General features: G+C 44.0%; 1 protein-coding gene across 2 annotated transcripts in view; it reads right to left on the minus strand.

Annotated features, from left to right (window-relative positions):
* Ralbp1 (ralA binding protein 1) overlaps positions 1-5913 on the minus strand; it is a 76686-nt gene extending 70773 nt beyond the window's left edge. Inside the window, exon 1 of one of the 2 annotated variants that reach the window (XM_020186641.2) lies at positions 5753-5912. The gene's annotated coding sequence lies outside the window, so the exon portion shown is untranslated. Of the gene's footprint in view, positions 1-5752 lie in introns of both variants that reach the window. The other variant, XM_074070423.1, reaches the window with a different exon arrangement.
* Positions 5914-8895: the final 2982 nt, after the last annotated feature.

Genomic DNA, 8895 nt, shown 5'->3' on the forward strand with positions numbered 1-8895 from the left:
AAAATTTGGAGGCTACTTAAAAAGCTAAACATTGATCTACCATTTGATCCTGCAATACCACTCTTGGGGATACACCCAAAAGACTGTGACACAGGTTACTCCAGAGGCACCTGCACACCCATGTTTATTGCTGCTCTATTCACTATAGCCAAGTTATGGAAACAGCCAAGATGCCCCACTACTGACGAATGGATTAAGAAAATGTGGTATTTATACACAATGGAATTTTATGCAGCCATGAAGAAGAACGAAATGTTATCATTCGCTGGTAAATGGATGGAATTGGAGAACATCATTCTGAGTATGGATAGCCCGGCCCAAAAGACCAAAAATTGTATGTTCTCCCTCATATGCGGACATTAGATCAAGGGCAAACACAACAAGGGGATTGGACTTTGATCACATGATAAATCGAGAGCACACAATGGAAGTATGAGGATAGGTAAGACACCTAAAAAACTAGATAGCATTTGTTGCCCTCAACGCAGAGAAACTAAAGCAGATACCTTAAAGCAACTGAGACCAATAGGAGAATGGCACCAGGAACTAGAGAAAAGGTCAGATCAAGAAGAATTACCTAGAAGGTAACACACATGCACAGGAAATCAATGAGAGTCAACTCCCTGTATAGCTATCCTTATCTCAACTAGCAAAAACCCTTGGTCCTTCCTATTATTGCTTATACTCTCTCTTCAACAAAATTAGAGATAAGGGCAAAATAGTTTCTGCCGGGTATCGAGGGGGTGGAGGGGGAAGTTAGGGCGGTGGTGGGGTAAGGGGAGAGAAATGACCCAAACATTGTATGCACATATGAATTTTAAAAAAAAAAAGCACCTGCCTAGCAAGCTTAAGGTCCTGAGTTCAAAGCCCAGTATTGCCTTCCAAAAAAAGTAAGAGGATGCTCCTGTCTTTTGTGGAGGGATATAGTAGATAACACTCTAAGAACCCCAGTAGATGCCTGAAACCAAACCATATATATATATATATACACTGCTTTTTTTTTTACTGTACATATGTATCTATAATAAAGTTTAACTTATAAATTAGACACAAAGAGTTTAGCAATAACTAATGATAAAATAAAATTATAACAATATACTATAATACCAGTGATATGAATGTGATCTACCTCTCAAAATATCTTACTGCACTATGCTCACCCCTCTTGTGATGATGTGACATGACACACGCCTAAGTGATGAGTGAGGTATGTTTTGGTCAAGCATTATGACATAGCAGTAAGGTACTTGAACATAAGCACGCAATACCACAGCAGTAAATTGATATCTGAGAGGACTACTAAATGACTAAGGAGCAGGTAGCATATCCAGCTGATATGCTGGACAAAGGGATGACTGATATCCCAAACTGACCAGGGCAAGATTTCATCACACCAATCAAAACAGTGTGCAATTTAAAACTCATGAATTATTTCTGGAATTTCCATTTAATATTTTCAGACTTTGCTTTGGTTGACTTCAGGTAGCTGAAACCACTAAAAGCATAACTGTGGACATGAGGGGACTACTGTAGTCAGGAATTTCTAAGAGTCCTACAAGTTCTATGCAAAGAACCAGGGACAACGACTACATATGTATCTCTTACATATCACATCCAGCAATTCTACTCCTAGGTATGCACTCAAGAGAAAAGAAAACATATCCACACCAAAACTTGTACATTAATATTGACATCAGCATTACACAGAATATCCAAAAGTAGAAACACATGAATTAGCCAAAAAGTAGAAATAACTTAAATGTTCATCAACTGATGAATGGATAAACAGAATGTACAGGCTGAGTAGCCCTTATCCAAAATACTTAGGTCCAAAAGTGTTTCAGATTTTGGAATATTTGCATAGACTTTAAAGGATGGGTATCCTTAACCTGAAAATCTAAAATCCAAAATGTTCCAAAATCCTAAACTTTTTGGAGCATTCTAGATTTTGGATGTTTTAAGAATGTTCAATCTGTATCTACAGACAATGAAAAAGAAGTACTGATACACTATAATATGGATGGTCCATGAAATCCTTACACTAAGTGAAATTAGTCAGTTACAAAAGATCACAGATAGGATTTCATTCATTGGAAATGTCCAGAATAAGCAAATCAACAGTGACAGAAAGTAGATTAGCAGGCAGGTGGAATAGTGAGTGACTGCTGATAGGTAGAGACATCTTTAGGGAACTATGCTACAAACTGATTGATACTCACACAACTCTGGATTCACTTAAAGTCATTGAATTGTATACACCCTTTGTATGACCTATATTTCAATAAACATTGGTTTTGGTTTTTTTGAAACAAGGTCTTGATATGTAGCCCAGGTTGGCCTCAATTTTTGCTCCTCCTACCTCAGCTTTCCAAGTTCTGAAATTACAGGTGCATACCACCAGGCCCAGTCTAAGAGGTTTTTTGTTTTATTTTAAAAAAAAAAGGTGAGGGGGCTAGTAGAGTGGCTCAAGTGGTAGAGTGCCTGCCTGGCAAGCATGAGTTCAAACCCTAGAATCACACACACAAAAAAAAAACCAGGTTAAAATCTTTGCCATGTTAAAAATCCCTCCTTCAACTATTTATCACCTTCTGCTACCACCTCTATCTTCCCTTCACAGCTAAGATGCACATCTGCAATACCAGCATTTAAGAGGCTGAGGCAGGATGATCATGAGTTCGAGTCCAGGTTGGACTTTAGGGAGAGACCCTGTCTCAAAAAAACCTAAAGAAAAAAAGAAGGAAGGGAGGGGGAGAGAGAGGAAGCATCTACATTTGCATTCTCTACTCTCTGACCTCTAATTAATTCAATGAATATGGAGCTTTTTCCCAAACCACTCTACCAAAACTGTTCTCATGTAGTTCTCAAACTCAGTAACCTCTGTGTTATCAAGTTCAATAGACTCCTAATAATCCTTGTTTCTCCCAACTACGCAAAACATTTAAATAGGGCTTTCCTTTTATTTGAATCAATATTTTTTTCTGGAAAGTTGTGAATTATAGCCTCCTTTAAAAATGACCCCATTTTGAGGCTACAAATGTAGCTCAGTGGTAGAGCACTTGCTTAGTATGCATGAAGCCCTGGGTTCAATCCTTAGCACCACAAAAACTATTTTGACTTTTTTGACATTTTCTCATGATTCCTCTACATCTCTAAACTCTTTGTCCTACGAATTCTACTTTCTAAATATTTCTGCTACTAATGTACTTCTCTGTATCCTGACACTGTGTTAGTTTAGACCCTTATCTCTTATCTCAGTTATTGCAAAAACCTCTTAAAGTCTGTTTCCCATCTTACCTAACCTCCAAACCTTTTGACTATCCATACATTGCAATTCTAGAGTAATCGTTCTAAAATGAAAGCATTATGATGTCTTTCCTGATTAAAATCCATAAACTATTAGTACCTACAGGAAAACCTCATTGTGCAGCCTCATCCTCTGCTACTTACCATCACACCAATGTTGTAACTATAGAAAACAACTTTCCATTCTTAAAAGTGTTCATGCTTGGTCTCTGTCACCTACATGTCTCTGTCCAACTTTCCTACAATCTTAAGTTCCTTTTTTCCCCAATTTCTGCTTCAGTCATGCTTATCCTTCTTGAAGCTTAAGGACATAAAATATATAATGCTTACCATATAGCAGGGATCAAAAAGAGATTGGGAATTGGCTTAAGTCTCTCTCTCTCTTTAATTTTTGGTGGTACTGGAGATTGAACTCAGGGCCTCACACTTGCCAGGCAGGCACTCTTCCACTTGAGCCACTCTGCCATCAGGTCTCTCTTTTTTGTCCTGCCTCAATGACTCCTCCTTATAAGATAAAGGTGAAATCACTTCGATGGTGTATACAAGACTATCCCTGCCCACAATGTAGTCTATGCTTACCTCCCCAGTTTCATATCTCACCACAACCCTGGCTATCTTTGCAGATCTTACTATATAGTTTTACTTGCTATTCCTCACAGTTCCCTCTACCTAAATGCCCATGCTATTTCTATGCCTAGCATGCAGGTAGGTTAAGTAGATAATACATATAGACTGACAGATATAGATGTAGATCATGTTGACAGTTCAAGTAAGAGATAAAATTTGGCCACCTGAAAGCAGTGGTCTTATCTATCTTCAAGTCCTCTCTTCCTGGCATAGAATATGCTGCACAGTAATTCCTGTATTCTAAAAATTCTGCATTTTTCCCCTGTTTCATTTTTTATATACTAACATGAGCTTCTGCTGGGAATTTTCTTTTCAGAAAAAAATAACATACTTTCAAGTAATGTTCTGGACCTAACTGCTCCTTGCCAAGCAAAGAACTGTGCAAATAAAACTAGAATTAATATGCACTTTGTGATATCACTTCTATTTTTCTGAATTAGAAGGGAAATGGTCCTTGTAGATCTATAATATGAAATCGGGGTGGGGAAGTAACTGGGGTTTGAACTCAAAGCCTTATGCTTGCTAGGTAGGTGCTCTACCACTTGAGCACTCTGCCACTTCTATAAGATTTTAAAGAGATAGTAAATTAGACTATTCTATATTATTTCTGAATGCTTTCTTTTAAAAATTACTTAGCAGTTACTATTAAACTATCCTACCCCTCTCGGGTCTATGGGACACTGAATGAAAAGTGGGAACCACTCTACTGACTTCCTTCCTATCCCCACTAAGGCTCACAGTAATCACTCATTTTCAGGAAGAAATTATCAAAAAAGACAATTGTTAAGAAGGAAGTAATGTAACCTTTCTCAGTAAGTCTCCTTTCTTCTTTTAGAAGCACTAACTGAACACGAAACCAAAAGTGTGCCTATTCCTTACCACCACTTAAATATTTTGTGAATATCTGCCAAGCGTGATAGAACGCCACCCCAAATACTGTAGCATTAAAATACATCCACTCCTTAAACAAAAAATTCAGTGAAAGCTTCTCACTGGGCTGGGTGGGGTGGCAACCCCACGTCCAAAAGGCGTACTTCTGTTACATGCACATTCAAATTGCCTCCAACTAAAATTTTAGTGACCCTCAAGAACGCCACTAGGCCTTAGGGCAAACGTGCTGCGCGCTCAAGAAGGACGCTCTGTAATAGTGAATCACAAAAGTTCGACCAGCATAATTACTTCGGGGAAGCCTGAGGTGTGGAATATTTGGTCAAACCTGCTTCACAACGATAAAAGTAAAAGAAAAAGAAAAGAAGAAAACTGACCGCAATTAAGAGCACTTTGGCAGTTACACACTCGAAAAGGAGTTTAGAAAGGAATTCACGCCAAATCTGTCAGTGCATTCCCACAAAAACCTGCGCCCGAGGACGCCCCCTCCCCTGCTTGGTGCCAGCCGTGGGCACTCAGGAGTGGCCCTCAGTAACAGGGCACGCGCGGGGACAGGTCGGCTCCCGGACGACTCTCGGCAGCAAAGCTGTACGAAGGGCGGTCCTCTCTCCACCGTCCAGGTGTGCACCGCAGAGCTCCCCGCGGCCTGAAGGCTCGCCCTGCCCCGAGCAGCACACCACCATGCGGGGGCTCAGGCAGGCCTGGCGGGCAAGCAGGGGAACGGACCCCAAAAGGACCTACCCCGGGGTGAAGCCTTCCCAGAGAACCGACAGCAGGCAGCCACGCCCCCCACCCCCAACTCCGAGCCCTGGCAGACGAGCGCCGAGCCCCGCTCGCTGCCTGACAGACGCGGGCGCGAGGCGGGCGGGAGGGGTCCGCAGGCACGGAAGGGAATCGCCGCGACCCCTCAACACGACCGCTCCCAGCAACTGACCTGTGCCTGCCGCCGCGCGACCACCAGCCCTACCACAGCCACCGCCTCCTCGCGCTCACGCTGCAGCCGCAGCCCCGTTCGCCGCCTCCTGCACTGCGCCCCTGACCGGCCTTGGGCGCCCCATTCCCACCCCGCCTAGCCTCCGCCTGTTTACAATGATTGGGACAGACCTGGACGAGCTGGCTCAATGCGCACGCGCACTCCCTCCTCCCGCCGCTGCCGGCTTCCCGGGTCCTCAGCTCTCGGCTCTGACAGGCCGTCGGAGGGCAAACGGCCTGTGCCCTCGCGCGAGGCACGCCGGGAGTTGTAGTTCTTCGAAACCCAGCGGCCAGATGCCCGAGACCTTGTGGACCGGAAACAAACTACAACACCCAGAAAGCATCGTGTCTCCCGGCCCGGGCTCGCTGAGAAACAGGGAACGCGCGAGAGGACGCGCCAAACGCTAGTGCTCTGCAGGCGCCTGCGCGGTGCCTGGTCTTCGGAGACTGGGTGGGACGCACACCTACCAGAAGTGAATCCTGGTGAGAAAGGTCTGGGTACGGCTCCTGCAGTGGTGTGCAGGAGAGAAGGAGCTTTCTCTTGCGCCGTGGCCGCCCTGGCCGCCCTGGCAGCATCTGCGACGCTGACACCTTTTCTTAATCCAGCACGCTTCCAACGTTGCGACCAGTCTGACCAGCCCGGGCGGCAGGCCCTGCCTGCCACTGGTTGGGGAACTTTCCTTGCCGTGGCTGGGTGGGGACCTTTTGCTTGGGGTGGGACTTGACTCGGAGGTTCTTTCGGAGAAAGGACGCGCCTGGGCCTGTAGAGAAAGACTTGTTTAAAACTGTGTGGGGACAGTCCACAGGGTTCCTAAAGTGGGTGTTGATGTTCAGGGGCTGAAGCCTTTCGCCGCTCCTTTGGCCCAGTGTTTACAAACCACGCCTGGATTAAGACTTCCCAGCTGCATATGTAGCAGGCGGTGGAAACAACTGAAACCTCCAGAATTCCTGCACAAAGGATAATGCAACACTGAAAGCTGGAGACCAGCGGTCTTTTGATGTCTTCTGGTTTTATAAACTTTGGCAGTGTGTTAGAGGAAAAATAAGATCTCGAACAGATGGTTCTTCAAACCATTTCCATTCCCAAGTAAACCTCAGTCTAGAACTTCATTACCTATTTAGGTTGAGCGCTGCAGTCTAGCTTGCTCTATGCTCCCAGGCCAGCTTTCCTCAAATATGATTAAATCCATCCTTTGAACTAAATCAGCCTCCTCCTCAACTGCCCACAGCTGGACACCGAGATCGCGAAAGAACCTTCCCATTGTCCCTCTGACAACAGAACAGTCTCCATGAGTGACCACCAGATGGCCTTGTGAATGTGCCAGTTACAACTCTGCCTTTAGCCAAGGAATTGACACTGACCCGAGATGGGCACGATGGAGTCCTTGCCTGAAATTGCAGTAAGACGCAGAGAAGTGGTAGAAGGGGAGATTTTTACTGAAGTAGTTGCTGATGATCATACTTCTTGTAACATGGAGTGGCCGGCCAGTCAATGGTGGGAACGAATGAAGTCAAATGAGGAGAGGGGGAGGACACAGAAAAAGCAAGAGCTGGCACAATGGGACAGATTTAAATCTGCGGCCATGGTTTGTGCAGCTTTGTGTGTGTGTGTGTGTGTGTGTGTGTGTGTATGAGATACTGTGTTTGAACTCAGGGCCTACACCTTGAGCCACTCCACCAGCCCTTTTTTGTGATGGTTTTTTTCAAAATAGGGTTTTTCAAACTATTTGCCCTGGCTGGCTTTGAACCACGATTCTCCTGATTTCTGCCTCCTGAGTAGCTTGGATTACAGGAGAGAGCCACACCTGGCTAAAGGTGTTTGAAGCTGTTTTTTTGATTTTGGGTTTTTTTTTTTTTTTGGTTGCACTGGGGTTTGAACTCAAGGCTTCAAAATTGCTAGGCAGGCACACCACCAGCTGTGCAGCTCTTCTTAAATGCTGCTAGTATGATGAAATCCACACATTATGTGCATACATTTGTTTATGCTAATGGAGGTGTGGATGTAGAGCACATTTGTTAGCTGCCTCCTCAGTATTCTTTCCTCCTGTTTAAGCCTTGCAGCATAACCATTACCTCTGTCAACAGTTTCAGAGATGTTCATCCTATTACCCAGCCAGAATCAATGACCCCACAAGGACCTGATTATTATACTGCAGTTTCCTTGCTTTTGTGGTACAGTGTAAGTATAAGAGGTGTGCAATTTTAGTAACCATTTTGCTTCTATCAGGGATGAGAGTTCTGAGAATGAAGTCAGCGTGTCAAATGCTGGAGAATAGCAATGTTTAGTGCACTATTGTTTAGTGAAATATCAAACCTCACCTGTCTTTACCATAGACTATCCTATCCTATAGACTGTGTAGAACTGTGAACCATACATTTCCTGTGTTATTTAAGCCAGTTAGTAATAAAGAGTCCTAATCACTTGGGTTTCTTTATTTACATAATACTGAAAGGTCCTGACTAACACAGGTTCCTGTTTAAAAACAAACTGCAGCTCGAGGTCCTGGGTTCAATTCCCAGCATGTATGACATGGTAAGTAATTCTCTGCACACCAAACAAGTATTAAACTGTAGAAAACTAACTAAAACCACATTGGAGTACAACCAAATAAGAAAACAATTTGAGAAACACCTATTCTTGAAAAACTTCTTGAACTCCCAAGAAGGAATCGTCAATGTAGCCTTCTTGCCTAAGGTTGCTTCTCTCACGTCCTGTTGCCCCAACTGTACTTTCACCAGTGTGAGTAGGACTAGCCATGAAAACTGGAACTTTGCTGCCAAAGGAATGGACTCAATTTGTGGTGAAGTCAAAAACCCAGGGTTTAACTGAGTGCTGGTGGCACATGCCTGTCATTCCAAGCTATGTAGGAGGCTAAGTTCTGGAGCATTGTAGTTTCAGGCCAGCCTGTGAGACCCCCATCTCAACGAGTCATCCCAGCTACAGAAGGAAACTTAAAATAGGATTGAGGTCCTGGCTAGCCTGGGTAAAAAGACCCTATTTTCAAAGTAACCAGAGGAAAAGGGAGCTGGAGATGTAACTCAAGCTGTAGCGTCCCTATCTGATGAGCACAAAGCCTTGAGCTCAATCCCCAGTACAGCCCAAAA

Source organism: Castor canadensis, chromosome 4, assembly GCF_047511655.1.
Source record: "Castor canadensis chromosome 4, mCasCan1.hap1v2, whole genome shotgun sequence".
Taxonomy (NCBI): Eukaryota; Metazoa; Chordata; class Mammalia; order Rodentia; family Castoridae; genus Castor; species Castor canadensis.